The sequence below is a fragment of the Brachyistius frenatus genome, unplaced genomic scaffold, assembly GCF_029030835.1.
Source record: "Brachyistius frenatus isolate BFR_SWC_R1_liver_20210118 unplaced genomic scaffold, ASM2903083v1 Contig_96, whole genome shotgun sequence".
Taxonomy (NCBI): Eukaryota; Metazoa; Chordata; class Actinopteri; family Embiotocidae; genus Brachyistius; species Brachyistius frenatus.
Genome location: NW_027210695.1, coordinates 1,458,879 through 1,486,298, shown reverse-complemented (window position 1 = coordinate 1,486,298; position 27,420 = coordinate 1,458,879). Strand labels below are relative to the sequence as shown.

At 41.0% G+C, this 27,420-nt stretch overlaps 1 protein-coding gene across 2 annotated transcripts in view; it reads right to left on the bottom strand.

Moving 5' to 3' along the window:
• Window positions 1-27,420, bottom strand: part of syt1a (synaptotagmin Ia) — a 154,260-nt gene that overhangs the window by 76,281 nt on the left and 50,559 nt on the right. The window lies entirely within an intron of this gene.

Below are 27,420 nucleotides of genomic sequence, written 5' to 3'. Positions count from 1 at the left end.
GAGGGGGGGGGGGGGGGGGTATTTTTCCTCTCGGAATAAGACAAAGGCTAATAACATCACATGTTGTGAGTAATGAATAAACCTAATGAGGCTTTCATACTGTACGTGATTACAGTGAGGACTCCCTTTCACCATGTCTCCCCGTCTCTTCCCCCGTCTCTCCTCATAAAAGTCTCGCTCGTCTATCCGATGCCGCTCACGTCCCGTTCTGCAGACAGCCAGTCAAGGGCATTCCCAGAGTAAGTGTATGCCAATGCTCCGCCTGGAGGAGCCGCCTCGCGTCCCCCCCCCCCCCCCTTGACACTCGGCTCGACCAGATGTGGCACTCGGCTCTCCTAGGGAGGGGGCAGCAGATGCAAAGGCAAAGGAGGTCCGGCAGCAAAAAAAAAAAAAAAAAAAAATCTGCCAAGCAGTCAAGTCTCCACTTCAGTGGACACGGTCGGGTCAACAGCATCTGATCTGAAGGAGGACGTTCAGAAGTACCGTGGCCTACTTCCAGGTTTAGTTTGAAGCCACCAGAAGATGGTGTTAACGACAAAGAGCTGTAATAATATAACGATAATACAACGTGGACATTTTCTACATTATTAGAGGGAAAGCACATTATGGATTCACAGTGGACCTCATTAATTGACCACCATTTGTTTACATGGTGACTCATGGCCATTACATGCCTGGGCTTGTACAGAATAGAGCAGCATACAGTGTATGTAAAAGAGAATTTGTAATTATTGTTCCTGGCGAATTTCCTGAGTAACTTCCACCGCTCACTTTGAGTAAAAGACAAAAACCTCTTTTAAGGATACATGTATGAAAGCTTCAGTTAAGATCAGCGGTTGGTAAATGTTCATTTTCAGGACACCGACGCATTCAGTCACTCCGCTATTGCCTGAAACGCCTTTTCAACTTCTTTAATTACGGCAGCAGTGTTTTCTTTTTTACACATTTTGTCCTTTACCTCCTAATATGCTTCCATTAAGAGCTGTTGCTCTCTCTCTGTACAGTAGGCGTGGTCTTTTGAAGCCGTGAATACGCATTTTATCCAAACTAATTACACCTGGCCTGACGTAGCCACGCCCGTTTAGTCCGCCTTTGTAACCAGGAACTGTATTAAACCAGGATGCTCAGCCTAGACGAGATCAACCCAGGCTTTATTCTGTTATCCTGGATTTCTTAATTCTGCTTTTGTGAAACAGCCTTGTGGTTTGTTATAAAAGGTGAAGCTGTAGTTTAGTGATTCAACTTAAAAATAAGTGAGGAGACTGGAACAGAAAAATACATGTGACATGATGCAGGGCTGGTGGTGGGATTAGACTTGAGACTAATATAGGGAAAATTAAACCTTGACCATTATGAAAACCGAACACAAAATCAAACAACATTTCCGCAGCGGGTACTGCACTCCTTGATGCGTCATCTCTCATCCAATCAATCCTCTCCCCAGGAAATCCTTAAATTTACCTTTAACGTTTGCTTGTTTTGTCTATCCGAAATAATGAAGAGAACGGCATCTATTTTCTACTCTGCTGCACATCTGTGAGCTGCGAGAGCTCAGGAAGTCTACAGCAAACTGATTCTGCGAGATATGGGACTGCGGGCGTGGACAGATGTCTGTATACGTCTATGGAGAGACCCAACCTGTAAATAAAGTGCATGGGCTGATAAAGCACAATGAGACACATGGCACTGTTGACAACACACACAGAAAAGCTAACAGGCATATAGCCGGGGACAGAGGAAAGGTAAACAGGCACTCTGTGTTAATGATTACAAACTAACACCCTGTCTGGACTCTACACAGCTTGCCTCCTCTCTGTACACAAGCTTTGGTTCACTGCTTCTGTGTGTGTGTGTGTGTGTGTGTGTGTGTGTGTGTGTGTGTGTGTGTGTGTGTGTGTGTGTGTGTGTGTGTGTGTGTGTGTGTGTGTGTGTGTGTGTGTGTGTGTGTGTGTGTGTGGGGTGCGGCTGGCTTTGGGGGCATCGATTGCGAGATAAGGTGATGTGGCCGTGGCAGATTTGTGGCTCAGCAGTCTTATGGTTCGACCCTAATGAGCAGCGGAAGAGGTGCTGCCATGCTGAGCGGTGCGGGCCGTCCTCCGTGGAGAATATCTGTTGTCTCGCCAAACGAAGTCGGCTGTATACACACATCTCAGCGCCAGCACAGGCCATCCGCTATCACAGCTCAGGGGCTCGAACACCTCCGACACCTCCGCGCTTATCTCCCTTGCAAACTGGCTGGAAGATAATAGTTTTGGGCCAAACAACTTCTCCGAGAAGGAGAGTAAACATTCTGGAAAGTCGACATACTGTACGAGTTGTTTAGAGATTAATGCTGGTCTAAACAGAAAAAAAAAAAAAATGCAGGCAGCTGTGTGACGGCTGAACTGGGTCTCAGGGTGCAGATTATGGCCCTCGGTGAGCTCTAAAAAGTGCAGCACAAATCTGTGACTGTTAAAACAACCACCGGCCCGACTCTGAAACACTGCGAGAAGAAAGTTTGTACTGTTTGCACATCCTATTTTCTGCTGGAGAAGATTAGCATTTCTTCTACTAAATGGAAACCTTGAGTGATAGGCTTATATTCATAATCCAATAAATTCTCACTTTATTTGGTATCGATGGTATCTCAGAGAATCAGTGCTATATACTGTAATCCATTTAATCTGCCGTTGAAAGTTTTTTAGAACTGGGAAGTTGTATTTTACAGTGACAGAAACAGAACCTGACGAAGCTAAGAAGACCTTTTAACTTCATTTAAATAAATAGAGAACAATGTCAGAAAACTCCTTTACATGTGGCTTAAACTACAGCTTGTGTTCGGGGATACTGTTTGAGTCTTATTTTGGTATTTATTCACTCGGTGTTGAAGAGAATGATGTGTTTACTCTGCAGTTTTGTTGCCGTATTACCATTTCCTAGCATGCCCTGTAACTTTTGAGGATAAAGAAACCAAATTAAATCAATGTACTGGGCAGAAATTATATTTACTTTTGTTAAAACATGCAGTTTTGGAACATTTCAATGAAGACATAATGATACATGAATGGAGTTGATTCAAAACCATAAGTGTACAAGGTAGGATCTCAATATATACCTATCACAGTCGCGAAGGGCCATACATTGCCTTATAACGAAGTTTTCATGCAGCATTATTTGTTCCACACGCTGTATTATTTTGCCGTTATAAACCTTTTTAATGTGATAAAGTTTTTACTCCACCAGTGTCAAATAAAACATACTTTTAAGTGTTGACTGTTAACACTGTGAGTGACTTCACATTGAATCAACTCGAGGCAGGAGTTAAATTTTACTCCTAATGGATGAGTGTTTTAACACCTATTAGAGTTCAGGTTAACTCCTGAAAAGGAGTGAAGAAAAAAAAAAGATTAACTTGAAAATAACTTCATTCACTCTGCTTCAGAGTGTATTCAATGGTCTCCCGTGGAAACTCAAATAGGTGATTTGAATCCACATTGAGTTTATTCTAAAGACCAGAATTTGTTGTCAGGATGAGAAATGAGAAATTCAGTGAAGATGAACCACAGAAATAATAAGGATAGCACCAAAAAACAACCTTCAAAATGTTACCCAGCGCTTACAGGTGTTTTATACATCTTTAATTAAATGTAATTGAACACACTGTACAGTATAACAGCCTAGAGAGAGCTCTCCCTATATTAACATTAGGAACCATGCCTGCCGTTAATTAAGAGAGAAATGATAAAAAAGAGAACATAATGACCACAAAGCATTTTTAAAACAATGCACCAGCACTAACACGAGGCCAACAAAACCATTTTAATTCGAACAAAAGATGACCCTTTATCAAACAAACATTATGTCCCATGTCTGTTTGCAACAGTAACCTCTATTTTCTCTGTTGCTGCAGAGGGTGATGGACACTTCACACTTCAACATTTCCAAAGAAACGGACAGGGACTATGAACAGAAATGTTTCCAGGCAGGAAACTGTCTCTGGTCAGCCTGGATTGAACAAGAAAGGAAGAGAGACTAGGAGAGATCAACAGTGTGAAAGAGGAACGAAAAGGGCGAAATGGCATTTAAGAAGAAAAAAGGCGGTGAAATAAAAGGAGATGGGTGAACAAAGGGGCCAATTTCACAAATGTCAGGAGCATTTGAATGGTCACCCTCCGACACTGCAAATTATTGGTCTTATTCAGCCACTAAGAGAGAGAACAGGAGCTTTTGGAGGCAGAAGTACCTTTTGTAACTCATCTATACAATCCTTTAATGGCTCAAATTGAATTGCATTGGGACAACAGAGTAAAACCTAAAAAGTAATACGATAAATGGTAGAAAGTCCTTAAGGCTTTACATTTTGGAACAACTCCAGCCCTGTTATTCAGAGCAACAAACACAACATGAAAGCTATTTTTTTTTTGAAGAATGGCAAGTCCAAAAGCAGAGTTTATGTCACTCAGTATCCAGGAAAGTAATTAAGTCATGGGTATATATATTCATAGTTTCATAATGTATATTTATACAGGCACAGAGGCAAAGGGACATTTTCCTGATAAGAATCATGCAGTCGCATTGTGGATGAAAAACAAGGTGACTTTGAATCTGCCCACAAGCATGAATTCAATTTTAAAAAGACATCATCATCTGGCCGTAGATGCAGACTCACAACTCACTACATTTCTTCACTTTACAAATTTTACTGCAGTTTAAAAATGGGTTCATTCACACCTTTCCCTCCGTCCTCCTGCATTCCACTTAGTTCCATCCATCCAATCACTGCCTTCTGTTACATCAAAAGAGGGTTCTTTCCCTAATTTCCCGTCTTGCTCACCTCACCTCCACCCCAACTCCACCTGAGGGGTGAGGACTCGTTATTGAGGCAGAGGCACTTCCCGCAGAGCGCTCTGTTAGGATCTAAGGAGAAAGTTTTGGGTGTGAGACTCCGTCACACCATCAAAGCAGTCTGCACCAAAACTTTCTCAATAAAATGAGTCATCTCCTGTTGTGAAGTTGCTTCTAGCCGAACTGTCTAGTACTCAGAGGGGCACTAAATGAGCTCTTAACAGTAAACTGTCTCTAGCTCACATGAATTATATTCATTCGGGAAATACTTATGTCAGCCAACTCCAGGAAAAACATTTCACAGAAATTGACAGAGAGGCAAGATCTCCTGTCGTAAGTTCGTGACCTCGACCGTCTTGTTTCTTTCCGTTTTTTTCCATTTCCTCACTACTAAAAATGCAACTGTTGCAAGTAACTCACCATCACTGTCGTCATTAATGTCTTAAGATGCTAAAAAATTATATCCAGCAAGGAAAAAGTCTGAAAAGCAGGCAGGTAAAAGAGAAGTACAGAGATGTTACACCGTCTCGTCTGGTTGCTTCGGTGCATCCCGACAGGTTTCGGGATGTTGCAGACTGAAGAATTGTGAGGAGTAACAAGTTTGAAATGATCTCACGTGAATCTTTGGTTTGAACTGGCCCCAAAAAGTTTTGTGGGAAAAGACAGGAACATCTATCGATACCGTGTGATAACACCAGTCAATGAAATATTCAATGTTTATTACCACCAGTCATGAACCACGAGACACTTGGCAGTGCCTTAAGTCACAAAATGTGCATCCCTGATCAACAATATCATTGACCTGTGCAGATATTACTCAAATTCTGAGTCCACTCGGCGAAGTCGCACTTTTTGCCAGTTTTAATGCACTCAAGTTGTATTTCCCTGACCCGCCCAGAGTATCCACTAATAATTCTCTCCGAGACACAGACATGCACTTCCAAATGGAAGAAAGTAGCCCTAATTACAGCTAATGCTCTCATTTAATCTCTGTGTCTTTCTCTGTGTCTTTCTCTGATTCCCCCGCCCTCCTCCACACCATCTCTCTCTCTCTCTCTCTCTCTCTCCACCGCAGGCAGGAAGCTGCCACGAATCACTTACAGCTTTATCAGCGGATAAGTGGCTTTTCAAATATGGAGCTATTCAGAGAACTCTTTTCAGTACGCACAGGTGCTCCTTTTCACCGCCACGCGCCTCCTCGCGGATACTGTACACAAACTCCCACCTACACACAAACATACGCCGCACAAAGTTACACACAGAACACCTGCCGGGGTCGGCGACACTTGCCAATGGCGCTGATGTCACACAGATGTTTGGCTGGCTTCTGAGGTTACGAACAGGACGGCAGAGGAGCTGCTTGTTTTCCCCAAAGTTTCCATTCTTAAACCGCTGACGACTTCAGAGGGTTATAATGTTATTTTAAGCAAAAGAAAAGAAAAAAAAATGATTGTAAATGTTTTAACCATTCAGCTACAAATTACATATACTTAGATTCCATTATCCGTTCAGAGAATTTCTATTGTTGGAGCTTTTGTTTGATCCTCTAATTTCCGCTGTTCTCAGTTTTTATTTTTTTGATGTTATAAAATTAATTTTTTGTTATTTCTTCGACATTTATCACTATTATCTTGTCAAGTGAAATTATCATGGTGTGCATTCGATGCCTTGAAACACCGTGCTGGAGCATAACAACAGGAACTCTGAGGAGATTGTCAAAAAATAATTGTATTTTGTTATTGGAAAATCTATTCCAACTCGATACAAAGAAGCCAATAAGGATATTTTGAAAAGCGAAATGTAAAATTTGACATTTTTTGATTGAAAGGAGTGACTAACATGGCTGAAGCAATTTTCAAAACATCATGAATTCTAATGGAAAAAAAAAAAAATCCCTGTAATGGTTTTCGGGTTCAGCAAACTAATAATGTTGTTGTTAATAATAATAATGTTAGTGCTTTTGAACGAGAAAATCTGAAGAACAACTTTAAGAAAATTTCTTCAAACCTGGCACAGACGTTGACTTGGTCCCAAAGATAAGATGATTAGATGTTGAGGGTTAAAGGTCAAGTAACTATGATCTAACCTCTCTCCCATCTGTCTGTCCAATTCTCGTTTCCATTATCTCAGGAATTAATCTCAAAAAATAATTTCTTGAAATTTGGCACAAACGTGACTCGGCCTTAATAATGAGATCTGTCCCGTTTTTGTGAATGCAAAATGTAAACAACGCATTGAGGGACAAATTTGGCACAAACATTCACTTGGACTTAAGGATGAAGTGAATAGACTTTGGAGGCCAAAGGTCAACGTGACCTTACAAAACACATCTGTGGCCATAACTCCAGAAATCATACAATAATTATGAAAATATTTCACACAAATGTCGAATAGGATAAATTAGTAACGTGATGACATTTTGACCTTCTGCAAAACCCCTTTTCTGGCCATTAGCCAACACCATAACTCGGGGACGATTGTGAAGGCAAGATTGTGACCATATTAAACATTAAGTTTGAAGCTGAGCTGGTCACACTCATCTTGGGTGTCTAACTTGACACTGATTGTGTAGATCTTCTGCGCTGTCAGGTTGATGATGTGTGTGAAAAGCTCCACATTTTAGAATTTATAGCTTGCAGTAACATCTATATTTGAAGGATTGTCTACTGTAAATCAGCCTTATCGGACAAGCAGTTTTTTTCAACGTCTTTATTGCATACATGATGTGAGCCTGGAGAAATGTGGATGGAAGCTGCAAATGGACTGGTTGGCGGTAATTTAATCCAGCAGAGCTTATGTCGATAACTCTGGCTGTTTTTCTAGAGTAAGTCCTATTAGCATGCTCAGTAGTCTTTATCTCCTCTCCTTTCCCCTTCTTACTTCAGTCACTCTGCTCACAGAGGGCACGTCCAGCTCATCCCAGCAGTGATAATTACGACATTCTTATGGAGGGATGAGTAGCCCTTTTGACCTGCGAGTCCCCTTGACTAACACACACGAGGTGGCGAGAGCAACGTGAGGGGAATTGACTGGGACTGATGACCGGGGAACTTTGGACTGAAGACACACAAGCACACTGTGGAGAGCACACGTCTTGCATAAATAAAGCCGCCGAGGAGCATCTGTGTACAGACAGGAACAGTGTGTGTGTGTGTGTGTGTGTGTGTGTGTGTTTTTTTTTTTTTTTTGAGGGCTGCTGTCTGGGACAGGATTGAGAAGTCAGCGCTGCCTGTTAGAGTGCCCCGGGCCGAGTCAGTGTAGGGTACTCAGAAGGGGGATTAGCGGGGATTTAGAGAGCAGTAATTACCCTTGCCCATGAAGGGTTTGGTAATTAAATTACCTTAGCAACCCCGTTACTGCCCAGCCACACAAAGACCCTCCAAGGTCAGCGAGAGTGGAATTTCGGCATATGCCAATTTAGTTTTCTTGCATCGTCAATGGAAACATCTCCTTTTGAGCAGCAACATTTTCAGCAAACAGAAACAGTGAATTGTGAGTCGCATGCATTATGCATCACGTTTGATGTAAATGTTTTTCTATGTATTTTCTGTATGTTTAAGTCAGAAATCATAATGCTTTTGTGCTTTTTAATCACACAAGTGGAAAATGGTGGAGAAAAACAGTATGCTGTGGGAATATAGGTTAGCTATAACAAAGCAGTCTGCTGGAAGCGCTACCGCTCTTAAATTGTTTGATATTTGGTTGACCGTACATTCAAAGTGAGCTTTTATGATATTAAATTTTGCCGAACCGCCATCACAAAATAGTTGTGTTTAACTTTTAAGCGCAGCTGCAACACGGAAAAGATTGGTGGTTAAGTGAGAAATTAGCTGAGGTTAAAAGACAGGAGGATTTGAATTAAGGAAGAAGAGGCACCGAGGGAAAGAGAGAGAGAGAGAGAGAGAGATGCGTGGGAGTATCAGCATTTCCCACACAGGAAGGAGCGTCACGATCCACCAACGAGCAGCACTCGTCTCTTCTGCTCAAACTGACATGTAAACAACGTGTCCGATGCATGCGTGCAACCTCATTTTCAAATCACATACTTTCACATAGAATAAGCAGAATCTATGCTGTATATAAAGTGCACTTTACCTTTAGATTTAAATGATCTCTATGCCAATGGAGCTTGCCACTAATGTTTATTTTCAATTCAGTGACTTATTTCCCAGTTTGCTCAGCGTGTGACCCGTCCTTAAGCTGCTTCTTTATGACTTCTTTACATCCATAAGCTGCAGCGGCACGATAACATCCCAAACCCTGCACACTGCACATACTGCACGAGCATTCGTGCTGACATATGAAACGTGTACAGAGAGATACGTTGGCCACATGTGCACACTCAACCAAACAAATCACACCGAAACGCATTCAGCAACATCCATTCAAAAGGAACGGGGGATTCACTCAATTGCATTGCCACCTAGTTCATTTCCTGCATTTATGAGCACACATTTTACACACACAAAATAATGATGGAACTTGATGACCAAGTGAAAGCAATAGATCAAAGTGACTGAACTAATTCAGTAACACAAGCTTCTGTTAAATCCTCCTGTAAAAAAAAAAAAAATGCTGCATTGACAGGGTTGAGTTGGTTTATATTTAACACATTAAACTAAGCATACGCAAAAACTAACTGATGAGCATCATGTGTCTATACAAAGATAATCTTGTTCTTCTGTTGCAAGCAATTTTCTAAAAATGAAATATAACGGCATAACGAAAATATTGTCCTGCCAAAAGAACTCATGATAATTGTCCTGTTATTATCACCAAACACCTTTGAACACACTTTAGCAGGTGATTAATGTGAAGATGGTGTTCAGTGTGTACTAACATGCTAAAATAACATTTAAATTCCTCTCCTGGAACTGATTCAACCTCTAAAATCTCATCTGTGTTCCTGAGAATTACAGATTTATAAGGTTTTCAGAGAAAAAAAGGTCCCCGAATGCATTACAGTGGCTGTAACTACAGCTTTTACCCTCATTCAGTACATGCAGATCTGTGAATACACCTCTATCCCCCCACCCCCCATCCCTCCGCTGCTCGTCTGAAGCTCAAGCCAGCAGCTCCATCATATGAAAAGCTCCACCCGGTTTGTGACGTCTGAAAGCCCATCTGTCTGCATCAGTGTTTTGCAGAATCTCACTTTGTACCAGAACAGAAATGCTCAGCCGTGGCGCTGACTGCGTGTTTCACTCATTATACTGTATGTCTTGTAGCATCTAAAAGAAACACCACACGGGCACGTTAACTAGAAGTAAAAAAAAAAAAACATAACAAGTTAAAAACATGATTTTCACTGGAGGAGGTCTTTAACAAAGAGAAGAAAGTTCTGAGTCTGCAAAGTCATTAGTGTGATATTCATCATCTCCACAGGGATGCTTGGATGTTAACAAATGATGTGGTTAATTGCTTGGAATACATTACTGATTACACTCTGAAGGTCTAAAATATTGGGAACGCCGTCCTACCGGGGTTATGTTTGCAAACGCAATGCCCCGAACTAAGCCACAAGGTGTTATCTAATACCTTCTATACTGTCAAAAGTTATCAAGGTAGACGTCTACTGTGTGTGCTGATGAAAGCAGTCTGCTCGGATGCACGCCTTTCTGTGCACAACAGATCCGTACAGCATATGCCATAACAATTGCTCATTAAGCAGAATTGAGTCTGTCTGTCAAGCACCTGTATTTGGGGAGGGAAAGGCAGCCAGCTAGGTTTCCTTCGACTGCAGCGGATGATTGATGCCCTTGTTGTACATCAGATGTTGAAAATTCCAGACACCCACGGGGGTTCTCCTTTATTCATGTTTTGTGAGCTTTACTCTCTACTTCCTGAAGTTACTGGGAGGGAAGCAAAGGGAAGTGTTGGGATTGGCAGCTCTCCAGAAACCAGTTGATCAACAGACATGTATCACATAACCGGGCCGTTAGTCTTCCGCTGCAGCCGGCTGGAACATGTAAAGGACATGAGCAGCTGGCGCCAGATCCCCTCTACAGCACCTGATGGGGCCGATGCTATCGACTCGGCAGAATTAGGCCGCCTCACGCAGCAATAATTACAACAAGAGATCTTAATCTCGACGGTGTGAATGAAAGCAAAGGGGGGGGGAAAGTAAGTGTGTGTGTGTGTGTGTGTGTGTCACACTGGCTCTCTGAAGTCACACCCGTCTCACCAACGATCCCAACCCCAGAAGTCTCCTTGACGGTGCCCTTCACAGCCCCGGCTGCACCGCCTGCGTGTCACAGAGCAGATGCGACAGTCCTGTTGATTTAACTCAGGATCACCACAAGCTCTCTGCGTGTCACCAAAAATGTGCACTCTTTCGATATTTGAATCAAAACACATGCTTCCTCCGTACACGAGGAAACACAAACACTTCTACTTCTCACACGGCATCCTCAGCGGCTGCCGTGTGAATTAGGGCATTCAATTAACCCCATGAACCCCAGGGCTATTTTTAGGGTAACTTCACTACCTTCACTTTTAAGCTAATATCTTGTTCATGATAGGGGCTAGCTATTCGTGCTACATCTTCTTTTTTTCAGGACAGTCTAGGCTATCCAGATCTTTCATCGTTTAATTTGATAATACTTGTTTATATTAGCCCTTATATCAAGGGAAAGAAAATTGTCGAATGAAATCTGTTTTGTTTTTACGTGTATCTCCCCATAAAATATTGGCAGTAGAGATGGCTTGATGGGAAATAAATGTCACGAATGAATCCGGGTGGCCAGGGGCCAAAAACCAGGGACTCACACGGATGTCTGCTAATAACTCAGCTGCAGTGCATTATTATTATTTTTTTTAATATAAAATGGGATGTAATGTCAGCTCTATGTTGGAGACGATGCAAAAGTCAGCTGTGATTTCAAGATTAGCTAAAAAAGCCATTTCGTCCAGGGAAACCACAGGTATCATCACAACAGCTAAGTTCTGCTGTTTCCCACTGTACTGTCAGGACGCAATCAGGATTTGGGGAATTATTCAATCAAAAGCAGAAATACATGCAGAGTGTGACGACGAGTATATTTGATTCAAATATAAAGTCGCATTTCTCTGCAACGCTTCCTCAAAGACGAGGCACTGACATTGCTGTGAAGCTCAGGCCGTGCAGTTTCATAGGATGTATGCTGCAGCTCTCGGTGATGCACAATTCAACCGAGATCGAGGGGTGGCAGTTTGAATGCAATTTGCACCTGTCGGTTCTAAGGGTTAAGAAAAAAAAATTAATCAAATCAAGCTAAAATTACTACACTTGATTGGCACAATTTTACAAAAGATTTGTCTTAATCAAAACACGGCAGCTAATTTGCACTGGAACTATTTCACAAATTATACACATACTGTACAGACAAGTATTTCAGATGTGATTAAAATTACAGACTGTTTCAACAAATATGACAATCAGTGGGCATCACTGGAAAAATGTGCCCTGTGCAATGAAAACTGAGGAACGGGTGTGTGTAACATCTTCATTTAGCCTCTACACTAATTCTCTCTTTATTCTCTGTGAGCATAGAACCCACTTTTATTCTCTGGCTGAACTACAAGCCTGCAGGCAGAGTAAGTTATAGGGAGGCAGGAACCCTGGGACTGTGAGTTGAACTTCATCTGCCCTAATGGACTCTGGTGGATTGCATTGTTTTAGCAAAGAAAATTGGAGCCATGCACAGGACCACAGGACAAGGAAGTGAAGGTGCACTCCTCCCGGTCCGTCTGAGCTGCATGCTTCTCACTTTTCCTCCCTCTCTCCCTTCCTATGTCTCTCCGTGGACAGGACTCTGCCACTTTAGATATGTCACAAGCAATAAGGATGAAAAATTGGACTGCTCTTCGGGTCCACAGTCGGCATACCGGCTGCGTCTTCCACCTTCACATGCCTGGAGGAGGCCGAGCTCAGCGCTCACGCAACAAAATGGGATTTAACAAGGCCAGAATCAGTCACAATACCTCGGTAAATAGCCACTGAACCCTGACTGAACCAGCATCGCTGGTTGAATACAGACTTTACTGTAGACGTGTGAAGAGAGGATAGAGTTTGACAGCGCAGGGATTGCAGCAGTTTGAATCCACAATAAAATACAAATCTAACAACCAGGTTGTTACAAAACCGTTATGCCAGAGTCAGCATAAATCAAATCTGCTGGGCCACAATGGAAAAGGTGAATACTGTCATTTCTAGTCTTTTTAATGCACCATTCCAAACGCAGCCAATTTCTCTAGAAGATGATCAATGATGTGTACGCTTTGCAATGTTTATTAAAGACATTATTTTTGAATTCTTGAGATGCAATGAAAAACATCAAAGTAAAATACGTTTAACGGTTGATTGATAACCCAAAATTGTTTGATAATTGTATAATTCCCAATCTTTGGTGATTTAAATCGTTGATTCCAAATTAATTGTGATAAATGGAACAACATTTGTGGTTATAGTTTATGTTAGACAAATGTGAGGATCATTTTCTGATGTAATGCGTCATGCAGAAAAATATCAAACTTATCACCAGTTTATCAGGCTAAGTCCATATGGGGATTTTGTTTACAACTTCCATACTTTTATATACAGAACTTGTGATTGACATCATTGATATCATTTAAGCCATATTCAAATTCCCAAAACCCAAAGATTTTCAATGTAATGTCATAAAAGACAAAGAAAGCCAGAAATTATGCACACGTGAGAAGCAACGACCACTTGATTTCTGTCATTTCCCTCACAGAAAAAACATGAAATGCAAAAATTCATGCGATCACGTGACCGCATGCCATGTGATTGTGCACGTGAAACATGTACCTTGCCCACATTACACTTTTTCATGGTATCATGTGTGAAGCCCATGTAGATTCCCCATGTGAAAACTTCTCCACCTCTTATCATATGTTGCAACATGTACTAAACATGTGTCATATATATGTGATCACGTATGTTCCATGTGGAAAACATGCAAAATTTGTGTCAATTCTGTAAGGGTTGTGCTTAAAAATGACGTTAAACATTTATAAATAATTGAAATCGCTTTTCAGCTCCATTTTGAATTATTACTGCCTTCTGAAAGAGAAGAATATTTATGATTTTCAAAAATGCTGTACTGTTACTTAAAAATCGCACATTAAAATGACCAATTAGATTTCTGCTGGCCAAAAAGCACTGAATGTGCAAAATACCACTTTTCATATCAATATTCACGTGGGCATGTGTTGAAATGGACCAACAAAGTCTCAAGTATTTAGTATTCAGGATAAGAAAGAGAGTTGCTATCAGTTTCCCAGAATACACACGATTCATCTTGTTTTTCTTTTTCTCCTGATAACACGGTTTGAACGATGACAGCTGGATGTTCTGTACAGTCGGCCTGTGATTCTCTTCCCGCCTCAGTTAAGGTAAAATCAATAAGACATTATTCACCCCATATATACCGGACCTATTAATTATTCATCGCACCAGCGTGAGCACATGGCTATAAGCTTGCCCCGAGAACAGTCTATATAACTGACATCTCGCTGCTTTTCCATACACTGCATGTAAGCAGCGGGTGCATCTACAAATTGGTCCCTCACACAGCAGAGAGTCCCCAAAGGTCAAAGCAGACCTGCTAATTTCTATTCATATATTCACAGCATCGGACGCTTTTTGAGTTTTGCGGTTTGATTTTGGAACAGTTACAGTCAAATAAATTTTAACCAATTCTGCTGCTTCAGCAATTCCAATCAGAAATCACTTTTTCCAAACACATGCCATGTAAAAAAAAAAAGGTTCATTATCTTTCATCATCGTGCCAACCAACTAAAAGATTACCCTAATGTATAAAATATAATATTCTAAAACACCCACTGAAGCTGTCAGTTTAACTTCTTCGTATTTAGAAGCGCACCAAGCGAGATGTAGTGTTGTTAGACTGTGTAGGAAACATGCTAAAGGCTCGAAGCAACAAAATGATATTCTGTTATTCCATATTAGCAGCGGCTAATACATTTTATGGTCCATTAAATTGATTTAATGAAACATAAAACATGAACAACATGATATTCACCATCCCAGAGCAACAACACAACAATAAAATAGGTTTAAATGGATCTTAAATGATCTCCGTGGGAGAAAGTAGTGCATTAAAATCAGAGATGGAAGACTTTTGTTTACACTGAAGCCCACTGCGTGAAAAAAAACAAACCTGATGATGTGAATTGATTGAATTCACCTTTAAAAACAACGCAGCCTGCTGCACTGTCTCTTTAAAGCTTTCCTCCACACTCACTCAGATCTACAGATGAAAAACAAAGGAAAAGACCAGGTTTGCAAAAATGAAAACATATTATATCCATATCATTATCTAAAAAAACACCCATGAGGTCCACAAAAAAAAGCAATATCTATAAAAGTATATCTATAAAAGCAATACAAGTATGTTTGGTTTCATAATTGACTGTTCCACTGGTTTTTGCTTGATAGACACCCGATGTGCTAAAAGAGAAAAAAAAACCTTGAGCCTATGCAATTTTGGGGGATCTTTGAGAAACATTTGCAAATGTTGCTAAAAAAAAAAACAAAAAACTACGCTGAAAGGAATAAACTGCAGATACCGGGACAAAGACAACACACCTGCTTTGCCTCTGAAATCTTCCAATAATCAGAGTGCACAATGGAACCAAAAGACTGCAAGTACAACCCAGATAAATAAGTCTGTCTTTTGTTCTGTTGATTGTTCATCCAGCTCAGTGGTCCGAGCATGTCGACGGTGGGAGGGCAGATATGCATTATCGATGGACTGTTTTCACAGACAGTTGACCATATTCAGTAAATGGCCGGCTGAGACCAGTGCCGAGAGCAGCTGGGGATCTCCTCCCGATAGATGCTGCCTGCTGTGGAGGTGTGGAAAGATTTCCAGTACAGTCCTGGTGGGGTAGGAGGGTGGGTGTCAGGGTGTTATCGATCTACACTCAGTACCTCTGCCCTAGTGAGGGTAGATAGATTTTATTAGCCGATATCAAAGATACTTCAGTATCGTCGTACGTTGTTGTCCTATTTTTACAGAACATAATGCAGAAAAGATGCTTGAAGTAATTCAGACATTTTTCTATTCGTGTTTTTGTTCTCTTTTGTTTACGGTTATTTTTTATTATTACATTCGCAGTGATGTTCACTGTTTCATTGGTTCCATAGAAAAACCTTTTCTTTTTTTGGTGAGTGAACTAACCTGTGTCTAATTTGGTCAAACTTCTACAATACAATGCATTGTTTAAACATAAAATCTGTATAAATCATCCTCTGTCACCTATAACTGAAGATTTTGATTTAAGATTCCTGGCCACAGACACAAGAGCCTCTCATGGTTGAATTATGAATTAATGCCTAAATAAAAGGTCTCTAAATGAGACTGGATCGTCTTCTGGGGACGATCAGTACCCACCAAGCAAACTAGATTTCAGGGAAATCCAAGTTTTTGGAAAACTAAACCAAACTTGGACTGCTGACTCACCCAGCATCCCTGTTCTCAGGCCCAAAAATATTCTGCCAGCACAGGAGGAGACGAGGCTATCAGCATCACTCTGCACTTCAGTTGTGCGAATGCGGTGTGACTACTGATGAATGCTATTTATTCTCCCTCTCATACTGTGAAAAGTGTATTTACCGGCCAACTGATGCACAGATTAAAAGCCATTACCTCGAATTGGTGAAAGTATAAAGTGAAGTATTTCCAGGGAACCGCATTCATTCACATTTCAATGCACCCGTCGGGTCTTATCAGGACACAATGTGACGATGCAGAGTGAAAAGGTAAATGAAGTCCTTTTTAAACAAAACCAGATGTATTTAAACATATTCAAATTATGCCAGCGTGCGACAGTAGTTCATAATGTATTCTCACGTCACTAAGTGGCGTTCGGTGATCAAATAAACTGTCAGCGAGACGCAGGAAGTTTTTACTTATTAAAAACATTTTGTGCTCGCCTTTCGCTTGCTTTTCATTTCCCCTAATAAGGCTGTGCATTAGCTGGATATTGGGTGCATATTGGCTGTCAGCGCTGCTCACACTCTCACAGACTTTCCAGCTGTTCTCACATGTAAATCACAAACAGAGCGCGCAGGCTGTGGTGACAGCGAAGCCCCATTACAAATCCTGCGCACAAACCAATGATGCGTTACCATTTTGAGATGCGCTGCTAAATATGCATGTATAACAAATAGCATGATCGGAACACAATGAGCATGTCATCGTGATATTAGTCGAGTGTTTGCCTTTGTGGCTTTTGCTGCAGCCATCTGTACACGTTCTCCTTTGCGAGGCTTCATGGAGCACTGTTCCCGTTTCCTGCTGCGTTTTCACATTTTCTCCTCCAATCCGTCTGCTCGTCAGCTTTTTAACCACAAAATTCATAATAGAAATCCTTCTAAGTGTCTCTTGTGTGTGATGGTGTTTCTCTACCCCTCTTACAAAAAAACCCTCAATGCATACGACTAAAGCTCTCATCCCCATCATTCACACACACACATTTCTTCAATAGATTTACTATTATTCCACCCCGGAGGTGTCTCCTATGACTTATAGGTCGTTTGAAAAGAATCAGAGCATTATCTTGGCCAATGTTAAAGGGTGCAATCATGAAAATGCATCCAATTCCCCGTCTCCCAACACGAGCTGATGATATCACCAGCAGGAATTACATTTATATGTAGCAACTGTAACGTACAGCACAATCTCCATGCTCGACAACCTGTGCAGCAGCTTATGTAACGACATGATGAAGGAGGCAAGGACACAATCTGCAGATCTGAGTGTAGACTGAGAAGCAGCCGAGAGGGAAGGGGGGGTAGGAGACACTCAACAGGAGTGATATTACCACAGTAATCTACGCTGAGAGGGTGAGCTGTGGAGCAGGCTGACCTTGAAGAGTTTAACCTGCCAATCAAAAGAATGTTTCTCCTCTCTGACAGGCAGCGAGGCAGAAAGCAGAGACCCAGATATGTCAGCTGGGTCCGGATGTATAAATGATGGGGAGACACAGAAGGAGTGTGTGCATCACTTTTCACTCTGAACTTAGCGTGATGAGGGTTTAAACCATGTGAATCTTCATGCATGTTTTAAGGGAGCACTAAACGCAAAGTATGGCAACGGCTGATGATTGTTTCATAACTTTCAGTGGTAGTTGGGATGATGATAAAGGATATTAATAGAATAGTCAAACCTAAAACAGTAGAAAATGACATTAAAATAGTGATGTAAATATGACATTTTTGTTAGTTTCATCCAAATGAACAGGAAGAATTTTAGAAATTACGCAAAATGATTGTGTTCAGCTCAAGTAAACGCGATTAGGTGATTATTTATTAACTGTGGCAGGCCTACTCGTGACCACTCATAGTTGTGCTAGATAAAAAGCTAGCAAACTTAATCCTCTACGTGAATGTCTGAACCAAATTTCCTCCATACAGTGGCTGTTAGTCTGGACTAAAGTGGCGGGGTATTGCTTGAACAACCCCACCAGCAGGGCTAAACGCAGCAGCAACAGACTTGAACGGGGTACCGGTCATGAAACACAATCATGGACCTTCATTAGAGCAAAGAAACATGTACAACTTGGGCTTATAGTATTTTTTGAGTTTTGATAAATGACATTAATCCACTGAGACCTCTTATACTGTACACATAAAAGCATGTTTAATATTAGACTATCAGTGAATGAGTGAGGAAGGTGCCTTATCAAAAATCCTCCACGTGTCTCCTGTTACAAAATGAACGCCTATGAGCTGCTTGGCAACTATTTCCCAGCATGCCCTCGCAACCACCTTGCTCTAACGAGCAGTACTTCCACATAAGGCAAATCTCTATGCACGCAGGTCTCCACCAGGCTGACCATCTGCTCCACAGAAGACGCTTTGACTGGTCAAACAGGGAAGATATTTAAAGCTCAAATGTACAGTATGTCTCTGGTTTGGAATATAACTGCTCTAAATCCTAACAAAAAAGCCAGTAAAATATGTTTGAATGGCTTTTCTTTTTTTAAAGGAGCTTCAGCAGCTTGTGAGAAATGTACTGCTGTGAAGATGTCTGACACTTGCATGGTCTCAAGACTCTGCACGTCGTCCCATTTCTTCTCATGTCCCGAGATCTTCCTGCCGCCTATTTGCCATGTGTGGTCTTTCTTTTGCTGTCACCCAGAAGGATCGCTCTGTTACAAGGTGCAGAGACCGACACCCGACAGCGGAACGAATAGGAAATGAAAAAAACATGACACTCAGTTGGAACTGTAACTTGAAACCGGGACAATGTGTTTTATAATTTGTACACCCCCAACGTTCAATGCACACGGAGAGTTTTCGGTGTGGAAACGTGCTGCGTTTGGGTGAAAAGCAGACTCCGCAGCAGCCGTGGTACTTTGTGGATGCGGCATTGTGCTGTGACACGAATGCATTTCTCTCCTGCTTTTGATGGCTGCTCACTGGGAGAGTAATTATGAACCGCAGAGATCACTTTGAAAGGTAAACTCCCCTCATGTGGAGGCAGTACTTTCAAATTACAACCGTCAGGAGGTCGTTTTTACAGAAAGGTATGCAATTAGAGAATTGTTTAAGCGTCATCAAAATAAAGCCTATTTTAAATCTGTATCTAAGCTGTTGACATCTTTGAAGTCACATGCAAAAATGACATTGGTCTTTTTATTAGGGGTCGACTGATTATCAGGCATGATATTTAGCATTTTTACAATTATCAGTATTTTCAGGAGACAGAAAAGTACATTTTAGAAACATGTATCAAACATTCTGCTGTTGCTTCAATAAAGGATTTCTTTGTTGTTATTCTAAATTTTGACACAAAGGTTTTCATTTTTACTGTAAATGTCAGTCTGTTCCACATATCGGTTATCGGTCTCCTTGATCACTAATAATCTGTACTGCTGTTGACTCCTACATTTTATTGCATCACTTGTGTCTGCCACAGTTTTTGTGATGAAGCTTTGCGGGTCGCCCTTCGTCTCCACCAACATCCCACAGATTTTGATGCACACATGCCTGGCTGTAAGGCCCCTCCCACCTGCCTCCGTACAATAAGACATGGAAACAGGGATCACAATACCTCCAGCGTGGGCCTTTATCCCCGTGGCAGTGAGCTGTCCTGCGCAGACACTGCCCTCTGAGCAAACAAGATTACCTTGATGAACAGAGGCAGGTTTGTTTACTCCCCGTGTCAAGGTACTTTGGAGGTGACTCACTGTCAATGAGGGGAAGAAACTTTGGAGAGGAGACGCAGCTCTCAGGTATTTGTTGTGACGCCGATTCAGAGCATCAGTAAACCCGTCTCTCGAATAACTACCGCTTCTCAGGTTGCTGTAATGGAAAAACAAATTATAAATTGTCATGAACTATTTCTTCATGTTTTATTTGTAATCTTTTCTAGTTTATTATTATCTTTACTGCTCTGTCCTTAAATAACCTGCTTCAACGGGTTGAATTCTGTACATGAGACAACGTAAATAATTCAAGCCAACTCTGTCTCTTATCTATTATGTATATTTACAACAAACTGAATTTGCTATAAATCTTCTGTGAAATTAACTTACTAAAATAATCGATTACCACATTTTTCTTCCAATGGGGGAACGAAAAGCAGGAAATGTCACATTGTTATTGCAGTGTCACAAGGAGGAGGTTGGGGTGGATGGTTGGGCATAAAATACAGTTTTTGTCTTTAATTAAAAAAATTTACTTTGCTTTTATTGCTCAACTTACATTGCCAAACCCTTGACTTGACTTTAAGGGATAATGCTGACATTATTATTATTTTTTTTATATTGTTAATAAGTCCCATGTAAATAACTATAGTTTTAGAATCGACAATACATTCCCTTAGTAGAAACTCAGAATTTCTCTCTATCCTGACTCTTAAACTCACCACGTTGGCTTGGTTTTGGTCATTTCATGAGATTTATTAAAAATAAAAAGAATATAGATTCATCCTTTAAATGTGGAAGACTGTGTCACCAAATACACAATGATGACCTAATTTTAGCCTCAACCTAACCGCCTAAGTGTTTAAATTGACTAGCTTCAACCACACTGTAAATACTATTATTACAACTTTTCAGATGCCAGTGTTGCAGGGAAAAAGGCTTAAAAATATCATCAATAAGTGATATGCATTATTTGATACGGGATAGCTTGATAAGAATTTGCTGAAATTGAAGAATCGATTGAGTCCAAAGGGCTCGCAGTGTTTTCCAAACAGACAATAAATATGTAGCAGTTGTGCAGCTGCTTGTTAACCTTTAGAAATCATCCACATTACAAAGTCTTTAAGGGTTTGTGTCCTTTAGAGCAACAGTTGTTCAACACTGTGGTGCCTTACAACAATCTTGTTTCTCAGACCAGTGAATATTCCCATGTGGTAGGTACATGCTGCCATACAGGCTAATGCTTGATCGAGCAATGTTTACCGTGTCACCACAGCTGCACCGCTCACTCCATACAAACATTGTTCATGGAGGAGACCGGTTTAGATCACATGTGACCATGATGGATGTGGACATGTGTCTGGTCTGCTGTGTAATTCTCGGAGAAAGAGAGATGGCTGTGCACTTGGCTTGGCAGACCGCCATTTGAGAGCGGCCTCCATCTTGACTAAGAATGACTGATTCCCATCTCATTCTCTGTCATTTCCCACAATAGCTTATCAATCGACTGGAGGCGATGCTCTTACAGCTAGCTTAGCTTTAGAGGATTGTTAGTCATACACGTGCCCGAGGTATCCCTCGGTGCCTGGGGATCCTCAACGGTCAGTGTGTGTGAGTACAGTCAAAGGTAGATAAATCACAAAACAGAGATGGGAGACAGATATGGAGATCCAGGATAAACAAGACTTGAACCACTTCACTCAAGAGATTCAGCAGACAAGAAGAAAGAGAAACTCTGAGCGATAAAGGCATACCCTGATCAGAAAACCCTGACTGTGATCTAAAAAAAAAAAAAAACATTTAATGCCTCTGAAATATTCTCCTGCTGTGTGTCACGCTGCACAACCCGTAGATGAAAGCGTATCTACAGACAATGAAAATCAGTCTTAAAATATAATTCTAGTTCTGCATACAGTATGATATGATTTTTAGTCAACCAAAGGGTGCCAGAAATCCTTGAATATTATTTTTATAGAAACATCATATACTTACATTATGACCTACTATACTATAACAGACTGTTTGTGCCTGTATATATATATATATTAAAAAAAATATATTAAAAAAAATCATTTTGTCCCCCATGTGTAGGTAAAGAAGTGGAGCTTATGTTCTGTACAAATGCATTTCAGTTATATTGTATTAATCACAAAATAATTTCGTGTTTTCTGTCTAAATGTGTATATTGTAGTGCAACTTCAATAAATGTGCAATAAAAATAATTAAATTAGACCTATGCATAAAATCTGAATGACCCTGTAGGATGATTATTGTTTTCTATGTGACTTTAATAGATGTCATTAGGAGGAAGTCATGTCCAGGAGACGGTGCATCCAACCCTCATCAGGTTTATCGCTGCTGAATGTAAATCCTAATGAGTGAACAGGTGTGTCTGCTCTCCGCGGAGCACTGTATAAACCGCATTCGTGTTTATGTGACAGGAGGGGGCAGGCGCACTAAACTAGGCCAGAGGGGGGTCGTCTCCATGGTGACAGCAGCAGAAGAGCCAGATGCACCTGTGTAATGCCAGCTACTTGGAGTTGCTTTTTTTGGAGTATGATGTGGACGTAAATGGTTAAATCCATTTGCGGATTTGTGAAAAAAAAATAAAAAAAATAATGCTGTGTGCTCTTTCTTCCTCCTTTTTCTCACATTTTTCAAACCGTGAAAAAGTCGCCGCATTTGGAGAAACAACCTCCAGAGCAGAAAAATAAAATACAAATAATAATCACACTTATCAGAGCATCTCTCATTTTCAGTATTTATAAAATATCCTGGGGAGTTATCATCATCACATTCTGCATGTTTGCAGCACTTGTAATCAAAACTAAGCATAATAAAAACTACAATTGATTGACCCTCTTTTATGGAGTGAGACTAATCCCAGAAAGACATATCCGTAATATTTTAGTTGAAGAACTAAAGGTCACTAGTCTCTTGTGCACAAAATGTGATGAACATCTAAAAAAAAAAAAAAAAAAAAAAAAGGTGAAAAAGATGCCTCTGTTCCCTTTGGATTCCATTCATGTATTCATCCCGGGACACAAAATGAAACCTAATGCATTCGCATCATAAAAAGACTGCCACCCCAGTGCCTTTAATGCGCCTCTCCAGCTCGGGCTTTCCGGGAGATGATCAAAGCTGGTCTGGGCCTGTAAAAAGCTTGACTCTAAGGGCAAAGGCATCATTGACTCCAGCTCTTCTCCTCTCGCCTTTAAGGGCCCCGACTTGGCTTTCATTCGGTCCCTGCTGCCTCGCTGCCATTATTGAGAGCAGACCCCCTGAAGGAAGATGTCTGCTGCCATTTCATCTGTAAGTGCAAGAGGACGAGGTGTGCTGCAAAAACACCAAAAAAAAAAAGTGAATGAAAAAGTCTGGTAATGTTATCATTTTAAATGATATGATTAGTTAGGCTGGGTTAGGCATAGAGGGCCAGCCTGAAATGGAAAAGACTGCTGTGTCAAGTAGAAACCCCCGCAGTGACAATTACTCCAGCAGGACACATGGGGGCTGCGCGGCTTTTATGCTCCAGACTTAAAAGCACTTTGGAATTTGGTTAGACTCTTCCTGGCATGCTCACATCATGCAAAATGTCATTTTGAACCTGTGTGTTCCACAATTACGGTGCACGTGTCATTTTTGTTCTCGCACTAATGGATTCTTTTACAGACTTGTGTTGTGTTCACCGGGGGCTGCTGAAGAGGGTGAAATGCGTTTCAGATTTCCCACTGTTGTCATGGGTGCACGTTTATCCTCATCTCATTATTCTTACGTTATTCGTTAATCTATTTTGGAGTTGAGATCCGCAGTAGATTTAAATCTTCATGATGTCTGAGGATGAATAAAAGTTCCTCGGTTTCTCTGAAGTGAAACGGATTGATAATATGATGATGCTTAAGCTTCACTGGCAAGATTGCTCGGCTCAATTGTCTAGCAAAGCAGCTTGTGAGCACAGCATTTATTCTTGGAAGTGTGAACAACCTGACGTAGTTTTCAGAAATAACGGCAGTCTTAGGAGGCGTTTCGTTACCTAGCAACTTGACAGCAAACCTGCTTCGACGCAGTGCGAAAGATGAAGTTACACATTAACTAAACAGAATTTAGTATCAACAGACAGTGAGCTGAGGGCAACGTAAAAATCTCCATCTCCTATGGGAACAATGGCCTCCAGTTCAGCTCGTTTCCCGTCCATCAAATATGTGACGGAGGCAGAAGGTTCACCGGTGTTTGGACACAACAAACAGGCATGCAGAATTATACTCCCGTGTTCAATTTATAGCCGACTGTGAATCAGCACAGCATTAAACAAGCATCTGGGTGTTTTGGCATCGGGCTGCCGGGCACTAGGCGGAGGAATCCCTTCTCCTTTGTGGGGCTCAACACAGACATGCAACCACGTCTGAGGCCACCTCATTCAATGCGAAATGAAAAACTTTCCTCATGCTTTGTTGCTTACAATGTAATTAGCCGATTCAATTTTGCTTAATGACGCTGTAATAGTTTCTCATCATTAAATTGTTCGTTGTGAAATTGCGTAGAAACATTATACACGCAGTAATTGTGAGTATTTCATGACACCACTTGCTCTTGCACTCGACAGGTCATAAATTAAATTCATTTTTTTCTCCTAATTTACTCTTTCACAATATATTCTTGTTAAAGTAAAATCACGAGAAAGAAATCTCAGTTCCAAGTCAACACAAGTGAAAAAAATAAAGCATAAAAATTTAGTCTGAGTCAAGAACTATGAAGGAAGCGGAACCTTGTTTATCAGCCTACAAATGCTAGCAGCATGAATGACCAAAACACGATAAAGGATAACAGTATATTTCACATGTACTCACTCAATTTGGCCTTGTGCACCGAAATACACATTAACAACAGGTCTGACATCCTGGTTATTCAACCTGCCAATGTGGGTAGTGCGCTTTGAAACACATCATACATTAACATGCCACGTATCCGTATTATTTAATAGTTTTAGGTATCTGATATTCAAGTTCTTATCTTCTCTTGTGTTGTTTAATGTCGGTTGGGAAGCAGGTCATAGATTGACATTGGAGGGTTAAAGTTCACGACATGACGTCGCACGGATGGGCCATGTAGTGACACGCCCACACCTGCACACAACCCAGCAGGAATTTCCCGCATCGCTTGTTTTGGTGTGAGCGCAGCCGAATATGCAAAGTCACGAACCGAACAGGCATCATCAGCGTGATTGAGTTCACCATTTCGGCCTGTTCAAATATTTCCCTGCCAGATTAAGTTAGCTAAATACACAATTCAGTGCAATTATATTAGCCTCAGTGTGTGTCATTATGGAGCTGAGGCAGAGCGACTCAGGCCACAGCGACAATGAGAGGTGCCTAAATTGCTCCCGAGTCAGCCTATCAATCCATTAACAGTCCAATCCAAAGCAGGCTGCAGCCAGAGGAGCGAGAAGGCCAAATGTCTGCTTTGTTTAAACTCTGGATGCACTTCTTTTGGCACAGAAAGAAACCTGAACTTGAAAGAGACTCAAAGAGAACAGGAAGCAAGAAAACATGCAGATAAGGCTGCAATTTCAACAAGAAAAATGATATCTATTTGTTTTCTGACTGGCTAGTCTGTATTAGACATTGTATTTGTATTAAACAAATTCTCTCCTCATGGAGACTTTGTCATATTAAAACCTGAAACCGTGACCAAATCTACAAAGAAGTGACTCAGATTCTGTCCCCCTTTTTTTCCCAATTTGTTGGTACATTGTATGGACGTGATCACAGCTCATACTGGCAGGTGGACTGAACACATTACAGCTGTTTGTTGCTATGGGCAACTGTTGCAAGTGTGAAAATCTTAATGAAATTTTCCAAGAAGACAGACAAACATTTTTAAAAAGCTCAAACTCTGAGGTGTTTCGGCTTAAAGATAAGAAAACTTTGTGAGAAAGAAATGTTTTCGGTGACATCTCTATTTGTTTTCTTGCCTGCATCACCCTGTGATATCCTAGACAAAAAAGCTGTCCAGTATTGTTCCTCAAACAAGAGGAAAAAGAAGACTGCAGAGATCAGATAGAGTTTAAGAGCATCATTTTTGCTCCATCTTTTCAGGATGTACGCAATCGGTTTGTTCTTCAGGCGGTAAAGAGTGGCCTTCTCCCACTCTTTGAATATTTACCGAGCCCCAGCTTAATCCCCAAGTTGAAAAAAAAAGCACTACCCACACTCCCTGAGGAGTGGAAAGAGAGATTAAACCCACAGACTCTACCTCACACCTACACCCGGCCCACTCAAACGGTATCAAATCTCCCCAAAACTCAGATGTTCTGGCCTCCCTGTGGTGTTAACACAAAACAAATGTTGCACGGTATTGACCCTGACTCGGTTTGGAAAGTGCCTCAGGGCTCAGGCATCGTGATGAGTCACCAGGAACTGATCTCAGAGCAGTTTGAGAAGCTCCCCTGCCCCAGATATTTCACATCGTCGAGGAACAGATTAAAATGCAGCGGCTTTGATCCAGTTAATATGATGAATACCATCTTTTCTGACACCTTTGCGACATGAGACGATTTGCCTCTTCCTGCCAGCGATCAGTGGGCTGGATCCTTCTTTCATACTCTCTTTTTTCTTCTCCAGTTCCCCGGCTCTTGATCATTAGGCATCAACATGTTGCTGTAGCAGGACAGTTTACGTTAAGAGGATATTAAAGGGTTGTAATCAAATTGTACTTTCACTTGCAGGTTGTATGTTAGCCGGATATAATTTGGCCATCCCACCATGTTTGGTTACTGAGAAATAGCTGAATATGGGCATTAGTTTATGTTTGGGGTCTTTTAAGGGTTCCAACTCTTGGTAAAATATCAAATTCCCTGACTTTTCTCTGACTTTCACTGACTAAAACGCTAAAATTCAATGACCTATAATAAACAGAAGCAGGGTACCGTTGTGGTGAGCAGACAAGAAACAACGACCTTTTTGTTAAAAACGTGCTGACATGCGCCCCTCTGGTTGCGCCGATATTCAAAAGAAATCAAATACAAGTGTAAATATCGGTTGCAGAGGCAACGAATTTATCTGAAAATAAGGGTAATTAGCTCCCAAACTAATAAGCGACATTTACAATTTCTGTCAGTGACCACTAATGCTATTAAACTAGCTAACTAACATTATCGCTACACACATGGAAAATAATACATTTTGATAAATGGCAACTAAAAATGAAACAAACAAAATGCGATGACTTGGCCCCCCCAAAAAATATAAAATTCCCTGAATTTCCATGTCTGGAAAAGAGTTTTTAAATTTCCCTGACTTGTGGGAACCCTGTCTATTAAAACATCATCAACAGCCAGCTTTCAGAAGAGGAAAAAAATCTGTCTTTACAGACAAACAAATCTGACATTTTTGGTTTGTTTTCTGTAATTACTGACCGCAT